This window comes from Erinaceus europaeus, chromosome 16, assembly GCF_950295315.1.
Source record: "Erinaceus europaeus chromosome 16, mEriEur2.1, whole genome shotgun sequence".
Classification (NCBI taxonomy): domain Eukaryota; kingdom Metazoa; phylum Chordata; class Mammalia; order Eulipotyphla; family Erinaceidae; genus Erinaceus; species Erinaceus europaeus.
The window spans coordinates 50,395,250-50,405,761 of NC_080177.1; the positions used below are offsets into that span (position 1 = coordinate 50,395,250).

The following is a 10,512-nucleotide window of genomic DNA, read 5'->3' on the forward strand; positions in this document are numbered from 1 at the left end:
AAAGTTAGAGGAGAAATAAATAACACTGAAAATAAGAAAACCATACAAAAGATCAACGAAAGTAAATATTGGTTATTTGAAAGAGTGAACAAAATCGACAAACCTTTAGCCAGACTCACAAAACAAAAAAGGGAGAAGACCCAAATACACTATTAATAACCTCCAATAAAATATAAAAATAAAAAATTAGGTAAGCTTGGTGTTCCCAGTACATCATGGCTGGGGACAGGGCCCCTCCTCTGGGCTTGACTTCACCCCAGGATCCCAGTTCAGCAGAGGGAATATACTTTGGTGACTTTGACTGTAACTAAACTACACCGCTAGGCAAAGAAGAGAAGAAGGAGACCACATTGAGACAGAAAATAAATCCAATGACAATGACAATGATGCTAAAATTCAAGTGCTAGTAATCACTTGGTAAAGAGATTTGTAAAGCACACTTTACAATGTCTAAGGACCTGGGTTCAAGTCCTCAGTCCCCACCAGCAGGAGGAAAGCTTTAAGAGCTGTAGAGCAGTTCTGCAGATGTTTCTTCTTCTGTCTGTCTTTTCCCCTTCTCTCTTTCTCACTACTACCAAGAAAAAAAGGACACTGATATTTGTGGAGTCAGGCATTGAGCCCTAACAATAACCCTGGTGGGAAAAACACAGTCACAGACACACACACACACACACACACACACACACACACACACACACACACACACACACACACGAACAAGACATAGAGAAAGAGAGACACCTGCAGCACTGTTCCACTTCTCATGAAGCTCTTCCCTAGCAAGTTTGCAAGGTCCTATAAGGAGCACCTACCAAATACCCAGTAAATGGTCATTAAAAATAGTTAAAAATTGGTGCCGGTTGGCTACACACCTTGTTGAGTGCTCATATTCAAGTGTGCAAGGACCAGGGTTTGAACCCTCAGTGCCCACTTGCAGGGGGAAAGCTTTGCAAGTGGTGAAGAAGGACTGCAGGGGTCTCTCTATCTCTCTCCCTCTCTGTCTCCCCCTTCCCTCTCACAATTTTCGGCTGTCTCTATCCAATAAATACGACAAAAAAAATAGTTAAAAATTCAAGAATTCACCCTAGATTCTAAAACGTCTACCACACCAATGAAGTTATACAGATTTATTTTTCATTACTCCTAGAAATGGTATCAGCAAGGGATGTAGATCTGTGATTCTTCGTGCAGGACCTTACCCACATTCGGTGAGCCAGTCCCTCACAACCAGAGCAAAGCCCCTGGTTGCTATACAGTCAAAGGGCTGTACGGCCCCCTTCTGCTCTTTCCACTGTGCAGTCACTTTGTTTTTCTCTTGCTGGGAAATGTGTTTTGTCCAAGGCACCACCTCCCCAGAGCCAGAAACAGTGAGGCACCAGGCTTCCAGCTCACTAAGTACATAATGGGGCAGCCTGGGGAGATGATGGATGCTGAAAGCATGCAAGGGGCCTCTCAGGGTGAGTGTCAAGAGTCTCAGGGAAAAGGTGACCAGTGTGTGGGAACCTTACTAATGCACTCTGTCCATTACCACTCTCCATTTTTCCGTGACTCCTGCCAGCACCTTCAATTAAGCTTTGCTCTTTAAATTCCTGGGTCTACCACCAAATCCATCAGCTTTCATCTGGCACAGTAGTTAGCGGCTAGAGCCAGCCCTGGCATTTCCCAGAAATCTCCCAGACTAGGGTCAGATCTTTTTCTGAACCTCCTTAGCAGTGCTCTGAATATTCTGGACTATGATAAGAAGCCACCTGAGTGTAGATCCTGGAGACACACATGAGGTCTAGAGTGGTGGTTGGGGGAGGTGATGGAGGATTCTCTCAATAGCCTTATCTGCTTTCTGTCCCCAACTAGGGATGGGCTGGCCAAGTGAGGTAAACCAGCAGGCCGGTGTGTCTTGCAATTTATTGAGCAGTGCTAGGTGGGCTTCTCAGTCTTATTTGGTGTGTTCTGTTTAACTTGCTTGATCTTCTAACAACTCTAGAAATTTCAGGCACTGTCAACAATTATTTTGTTGTCAAATGCAGGATACAATAAATAACTGTTAATGAAGGGGTGAATTTAGGTAGGGCCAGAACCCCTAGGACCTCATCTCTCTAATATCCAGTGAGTCTCACCACTATTCCACTGCTCTTCCGGCTTCCCCCTGCAGGTAGGGACTGGATGCTTGAACCCAGGTCTTTGTGTATGTTGACTTGTGTGCTCTATCAAGTGAGCTGCCACTACCCAGCCCTCTTATTTTCTAACATTCCATTTCACTTCCCTCTCACTTGCACCCACCCAAAATTAACATCTGGGGTTGTTGAAAGCCATAGTAATAAAAGCTAACTACCTTGTAATGTGTATATTCAGCCACCATGTGGCGCCAAAGGTCACAGTTCTATGTATGTACTTGGTAGTACATAAATAACCTGATTCTGGACAGGTATGAAAATCCAGGAGCAAAAATATGGTCCTAACTGCTTGTGGCTCTGAATTGAGCCAAAAGGCAGACACAAAAGAAAATAATATAATTCCTGGGATGAAGTCCCAAGTCCCTTGCTGGCGATGAGCTGTGGGCTTCCCCAGCAACTTTGCAGTCAGGCTGGGCTGGGTGAGGAGTCCAAGGCAATGGAATGTGGTGGAAATTACATACAACCCTTCAGAGAAGTGTCCAGAGCAAAAGAAGAGAAAAGAAAAAAAGAAAGAAAAGAAAAAGGAAGAAAGGAAGAAAGAAAGAGAGAAAGAAAGAAAGAAAGAAGGAAAGTGGGTATTGCCGGTCTATTACCCCCACCCCAGCATATCTTAGTCTGTATGTCATCTCATGCAGTGTGACTTAGTGGTGGGCACTGGACTAATTAGGGCTGACTTTCTGGTTGCAGAAATGGACTGAAGAGTGAGATCGTTTCCCTCTAGTGGAGCAAACATGGGTGAAACACTGATTTATCAGGGTGAAAGAAGCAAGTTAAGTGCCTTCTCCAGTCCTATGATACAGTGAGGAGAAAGAGGAGACCCCCACCACCCAATGACAGAAGTTAGGTAAGTGTGTCATTTTTCTACCAGATCAGTCTCATGGTGGTAAGAGATAGAAGGCCCAGGATAGGGATGGAAGGGCTAGAGGAACGTGATATATGCAAAGTGTTGAGGGGGACGGGTGGTGACTTACCTGGTTGAACACGCATGTTACAATGTGCAAGGACCCAGGTTTGGGTCCCTGGTCCCCACCTTCAGGGGGAAAGCCTCACAAGTGGTGAAGTGAGGCTGCAGGTGTCTCTCTGTTTCTCTCCCTTTCTATCTCCCCCTCTCAATTTCTCTCTGTCTCTTTCCAATAACAAACAAAAAAAATAAAAATTCATAGTGTTGAGAACAAAACCTGGCATTCATTAGGTGCTATATAGATGGTGTTAATGCTTTGTGAGCAAGACCACTATTAACTCAAATCCCAACACTTGAAGCTTTTCTCTAAGTAAAGCCATGCTTCTTCTCTTTAGAGGAGACTCAGGGGTTCTTATTTGCCTTTTGCCTTCAAATAAGGTCCTACAATTAAAATAGCTTATACTTAAAGGTGGGTGCATTTCTAAAACATTCAATAAACCATTGTCCAGTAAAGTATAATGTTTCAGCCATTTCCAGAATAAGCACTATGGCATATGAACAGCCATTTCTTCCAGCTGCCTTCATAAGTACTATTATTCTTGTAAAGCTATATCCATTTGCAAGGTGGAAATGAGGTTTTCTTTTCTTTATTTAATTACTAAACTGCTTGATAATTTTCATCATAGCTCTATTTGTCAGCCCTTCTTTTGTCTTCTTAGGGTCTTTGCCTATCTTCCCAGAGGAGTTTTCTTTATAACCTTGAACTAATGTTTGCTAGAATTAGGATAATGTTTTGTATACTTTTCAAGACCTAAGTATAAAGTAGACTTTCAAAATGTAAATTTCTCTTTCTCTTTCCCTCTCTCTTTTTAAGTGTTTTTATTTATTTATTATCGCAGGGGTAGATAGCATAATGGATATGCAAACAGACTGCCATGCCTGAGGCTGTAAAGTCCCAGGTTCAATCCCCTTCACCACCATAAACCAGAGCTGAGCAGTGCTCTGGTTAAAAGAAAAAAAGTTTTATTTATTTATTATTGGAAAAATACAGAGAGAAATTGAGAAGGGATGGGAAGATATAAAGGGAGAGAGACAGAGAGACACCTACAGCCCCACTCAAGAAGCTTTCTCCCTGCAGGTGGGGACCAGGCTTTTGAACCTGGGTCCTTGAAAACTGTAATATGTATGCTTAACTAGGTGCATCACCACCTGGCCCCTTTCTCTCTCTTCATCTCTCACTAAAATAAACAAATACTTTAAAGAAAAGGAACAAAAAAAACTGGGAAGATATCATAATAGTTATACAAAAGACCTTCATGCCTAAGGTTCTGAAGTCCTAGATTTAATCTCTAGCACACTCATAAACCAGTGATGAGCTGTGCTTTGGTTAAGAAAAAGATAAAATAAAACAGACAGTGGCTCAGCCAACAAAACACAAGGACCTTAGTTCAAGCCCCTAGTTCCCATCTACTTGTGGGAAGCTTCAGGAGTGGTGGATCAGTACTGCAGGTGTTTCCTCTTCTCTCTGGCTCTCTCCCTCTGTCCAAAATAAAAAGGAGGAAAATAGTCACCAGAAGCAATGGAAGTCATTGTCCAGGCAGGCACTAAATCCCATTGATAACGCTAGTAGTGAGAGGCAGAGAAACAGAGGAGGGAGAAACAACTAGCAGATGACAGATACCTGGATATAGTAGGCCATTGCTAATATAGAAAGAACCAGTGCTCAACTCTGTGATCAGCCTGAGGTATTGGTCTACAAGTTACTCCTGCTGGGAATACCTTCCTAGAGTCCCGGAGTCCTGCCTTTCTTCTCTTTTATTCTCTATGTCTTCTAGACTGGTTATGTAATGCCTGCATTGAGAAAATAAAAATGACTTCTCCCACCACCCTTTCCTTTTTCTCCTCTTTTTTTTCTGTAGGTATTAGACCTATGGATGTTTCCTAAAAGACGCTAATTGAACACTAGCCTCCCTCTCAAAGTGGGCTTCCCAGAGAATCCACATTGTGGAGACTGATGCCAAGAGTTCTTCCAAAACATAGAGCAGAAAATGATATATATGAGCTGGCTTATTAAGCACCCAGTAGACAATGAGGACCCCATTACTTCAGGCAGCTGGAAAAGTCAGTCCCTTATGCAGTGACTGAAGAATTACCCCAGTGAACTAGAAACATAATACAGTGTTAAGGTAATATAAAACCTGGTGTTGTGTAAGGAAAATGTAAAGATCTCCGGGTAGAAAACATAATGACTATTCAAAAGACTTTTATGCCTGAGACTCTGAGGTGTTGGGTACAGTCCCCAGCACAAACATCAGATTGAGCTGAGCAGTACTCTGATCTCTCCCCCTATCTATTTTTTATTTTATTTATTTATGTCAGATAGAGACAGGGAGAAATTGAAAGGGGAGAGATAAAGAGTGGGAGACAGAGAGACTTGCAGCACTGTTTCACAATTCCTGAAGCTTCTCCCTTGTAGGTGGTGACCTTTGTGCACTGTAATGTGTGTACTCAACCAGGTGTGCTGTGGGGTTTTGCGGGAGAGAGAAGAGACCAGGAACTAGTGGCAGAGTGGGAACACAAATCTTTATTCACGAGGATGCCCCAGGGTTGAGTGCAGGCACAGCAGGTTTAGGCCACGTGGAGCTAGCAAAATGGCCGCCTCCCGCTATGCACGCCAGCCCTTCTCCTGGTCAGGATGCGAAAGAGAAAAGAGAGTGAAACTGGAACAGCAGCAGGTCTTATAGGGTAAAAACTGGAAGTGGCAAGTTGGAAACGCAAATGGCTAGGAAAGGGGGTGAAGAGAGGCAAAAGGCATGTTGGGAAGGTGAAAGCCTCCTTAGCAACTGTTGCGATGGTTTTAACTGAATTAGCAATACCCTGAGGGGATAATGTGGTGGGGATCTTTCAGGCAAAACAATGATTATGCAAGCAGAGCAGGGGGGCTGGCTTTAAGGCCCAACAGTGTGCCATCTCTCTCTTTCTCTCTCTTTCTCTCTCTCTTTTTCTCTTTTCTCTCTCTCTCTCTGTGTTTCTCTCTTGCTGAAATAATAAATACAATCTTATTTTGCTGTGAGGAAAGTGTAAACTTGAGGATTGTGAAAGAGAGTGCCAATTACTACTTTATAATTAGTAAAAAAACAGCTCAAAAGACTGGCAGTGATTAACAAACAATAGCAATCCAAGTTATCAAGCTCAGGCTCTCCATAAAGGCAGTGAATAGGCTGTCTTCTGCAGAGGAAAGGAAGATGTTGAAGCTCAAGCACAGGACTTCACAATGTAGTTAAAATGCCAGTGAAAGCTAAAACTTCAGCCAAGATAGATTATTTAATCTCAAGGTTTAGGATTTGGTTGGAGGAAGATGAATCCTCTGACCTTTAGGATGTACTGACTCCGAATTCCAAGTTCCCTCTAGCCTCTGTGAATTGGAATAACCCACCTCTTTCATTGAGAGCTAGGACACTCTCTTGCTTAAAGACAGTGCAAAGGTCTCTAGAACACTTCATGAGTTCTGAGAATATTTGATCAAGGAATCTAAAACATAGTATTGAATAAGTTATTGATTTGGGAGTATTCTTGTGTAATACAGCTTTTAACATACCCGAGAAATAGTACATGCTCTCTATTAGGCTATTTCTTAAAAGTGAATAAAAACAATAGCTCCCTGTAAGGGTGAAATGTAAGAATTACCACAGCAGATGTTCCAAAAATGAATTGAAGGACACAGGAGCATGCTGTATTAGTTATACTTTTCAGACAGAATGTACACCACATGATTATATTTGGCAGGAGATTCACATGAAGACCAGAAGACCAGTTAAGAGGCACATGAACATCACTGAGAATTCTAAGGCTGGCTTTCCATTGTATACCATTGGTGATGATAAGAAAGGCAATATGGAACTAAAATAATTGACAGTAACAGCACTAATAGGAACTTTGAACACACCACAAAAAAACTGTCAAAAATCAGATGGATTTAATTATCATAAACAGTAGCAAGGTTACAGTAACTACCTAGAAAGCACAGTGAAGGTAATTGTGGAATTAGTTATAGGAGAAAAACAGGGGAGAGGCAAATGCAACGGAATTATGAAGCATGGATACAGGGTAGGGCTCACCCTGTGGAACACACATATTACTATGCATGAGGACCCATGTTCAAGTCTCTTGGTCACTACATATAGGGTAGAAGCTTCACAAGTGGTGGAGCAGTGCTTTGGGTATCTCTCCTTTTCTGTCTCTTTTTTCTTCTCTCTCCTTTCTATATCTGTCTCTCATTAGCTATCAAACAAGAAAGAAAAATCACCCAAGTGTGGGAGCAGCCTAAATGCCCATCATCAGATGACTATCAAAGAAATTAAAAGATACATATTCTATGGCATGCTATTCTGTAATCAGAACAGATAATATTGTGTCCTTTGGGACAAAATGGATGGACCTGAATGTGATTATGATGAAAGAGATGAAAGACAACTACCAGCTGGTTTCATTCTTAGATAGAATATAAAAATATTTCTTACATGAACTTGCCAAAAATATCCAAACAAAACAGAGGCTAGTAACTTGTGAAAACTATGGTGGTTATCCTTGGGAGGTAGGATGGTGGAGATACAGAATTTTGGTGGTGGGCCTGGTGTGGAACTACAAATTGTAATCTCACAATCTTGTAACAAACTATTAATAAAAACTAAAAATTCATTAAAAAATAGGATATCTGGTTCCTGTTGTATTAGTGTGCTGAACTAATTCCGATTCTGAATAGAGTCAGAAATAGTGGAAGGACCTTGCAGTATTTGGTTATATTTGTTTGCTTGTCTTACCACAGCACTGATCAGCTCTGCTTTATAGTGGGGCAGGGGATTGAACCTGAGACCTAAGCCTCAGACATGGAAGTCTTTTGCAGAGCAATCATGCTGTATTTTCTGCCTAAAGCTTTTGCTTTTAGAAAAGTCCTACTCCCAGGCTTGGTGTGCCACCACCTGGTAAGACCAACATATTACTGTGTGCAAGGAATAGAGGTCAAAATCTTATTCCCACCTGCTGGGGGTGGGGATGCTTCATGAACAATGAAAGGGTACTTCTCTCCCCCTCTCCCACTGTATCTTTCTCTGTCTCTCAGCCTCTATCAAAATAAAACAATGGGGGTGGCAGGTAAAAGTGCAACAAGTTAAGCATAGATGACACTGAAGTGCTCAGACCGATGTAACAATCCACGTTTGAGACTCCGGCTCCCCAACTGTGGGGACCGGGGGGTCACTTCACAAGCAGTGAAGCAGGTATGCAGGTGTTTGTCTTTCTCTCCCCCTCTCTGCCGTTCCCCTCCTCTCTCTATTTCTCTCTGTCCTATTCAACAGCAACAACAGCAATAACAATAATAACAACAACAAGAGCAACAACAATGGGAAAAAATGGCCTCCAGGAGCAATGGGATTCCTAGTGCAGGCACTGAGCCCCAACAATCACCCTGGAGAAAAAAAAGAAAATGACCACCAGAAACAGCAAACTCATGCAGGCACCAAGCCCCTGCCATAACCCTGGTGGAAAATAAAATGAATAAATAAATAAATAAATACATACATACATACATACATGCATTCTTACTCTTTACACTGTGGAACTACAAAAAAATGTTAATTATCGTTTGTTTTAATTCACTTAGCATTTGTGAGGTACTGCTTTCACCTGCTGCAAGGGCCTACAAATCTGCATTCAGCTCCATAAAGTTCATGGGCCCTTTGGAATATAACTAAAATAGACCTACTAGCAATCTTCAAAACAGAGATGCCCAAATCTTCATCTGCAATATTCTACACTTTAGGTTCATGATTAGTCAACAATTTGTTTGGTTTTATATGGTAACTCTTTGTCCAGCCACCAGTTTCCAGATACTACCATGATGCCAACCGGACTTCCTTGGGCAGACGACCCCACCAATGTGTCCTGGAGCCCCACTTCCCCAAGACCCCTACCCCAAAGAAAGAGAAAGAAAAGAAAAGGAAAGAAAGAGACAGGCTGGGAGTATGGATCAACCTGTCAATACCCATGTTCATCAGAGAAGCAACAGAAGCCAGACCTTCCACCTTCTGTACCCCATAATAACTCTGGCTCCATGCTCCCTGAGGGATAAAGAATAGGGAAGCTATCAGGGGAGGGGATGAGATATGGAGTTCTGGTGGTGGGAACTGTGTGGAGTTGTATCCCTCTTATCCTATGGTTTTGTCTGTGTTTCCTTTCTAAAAATAAAAAAATTTTTAAAAAGATATTTTCTATTCACTTTCTAATCCTCCTATCTTAATAAAATGCTAAGGGGTAATTAGTTTCTTTAAACACAGTAGTCATTAAAATATTACCTGTAGGGGGTCGGGTGGTAGTGCAGTGGGCTAAGCACACGTGGCACTAAGCACAAGGACAGGCTTAAGGATACAGGTTCAAGCCCTCAGCTCCCCACTTGTAGGGGAGTCGCTTCACAGGCGGTGAAGAAGATCTGCAGGTGTCTTTCTCTCGCCTTCTCTGTGTGTGTGTATTCCACACATTCTCCATTCATCTATATTGATGAAAACTCGGTTTTCTCCCCTCTCTTGACAGCTATATTTTATTCTATTATTTATTGCTGGGAAATTGTGCCGATGCAGTCACATCTGCCATGTTGTCCCCTCAGGCTACTGCTAGTTCCCGAGAGAGTTGGGACATTCTCGGAGTGCCTGTTCAGCCATGTTGTGCCCTCAGGGCATTGTCTATATCCCCGTGATATTTGGAGTGCTTTGGTTACTCCTCCCCCCTCCCATTCTCACGACAGTTATTATCCTATCCTGGAGTGCTATGGTTACTCCTCCCCCTTCCCATTCTCGCGAAAGCTACTCCTATAAAAGCCCTTCTTCTTCCACACCTCGCTCTTTTGCCAGCGCTTCACTCTGGTGTTCAGATGCACCTTACTGTGTGAGGCTGCCATTTTCACTACCTCCACGTGGCCCAACCTGCCTCTCTAGCACCCAACTCTGAGGTGCCAGCGCAAATAAAGATTTGTGTTTCCTCTTCGCTCCGGACCCCCTCTCTCTCTTCTCCACAGCCCACGCACAACAACAATTTATTGCTTTTTAATGAGAGAGAGAGACAGAGAATAGATACCCTCCTCCCCTCCACCCTACTTCACTTCCTTCAATCACTCTAAGTATAACCTTGTCAAATAAAGTAAGGACTACAAAATCTGGATAAAGACAAGACACCAGCACACTTTAATGATGACCCTTTTTGTCATTACCAGGCCACCCCATCATCTGGAGTTATAGGATTCCCACACAGATATAATGGGCCTTGACCTCTAATGGACCTCTCTCTCCACCATCACTGGTTACTTCCATCAGAAATATAATTTTGTTTACTCTTAGTATGAACATATCATAATATAATTGTCTAGATTATTTTCCTTAAATTAATACTTTG

General features: G+C 42.4%; 1 long non-coding RNA gene across 1 annotated transcript; it reads left to right on the forward strand.

The window, feature by feature from the left end:
• The first annotated feature begins 1,829 nt into the window (after window positions 1–1,829).
• LOC132533349 (uncharacterized) lies at window positions 1,830–9,038 on the forward strand. The gene is made up of 3 exons (XR_009545224.1): window positions 1,830–1,918; window positions 2,859–3,015; window positions 8,944–9,038. It is a non-coding gene; the product is annotated as an uncharacterized LOC132533349 (long non-coding RNA).
• The last annotated feature ends 1,474 nt before the right edge of the window (window positions 9,039–10,512 follow it).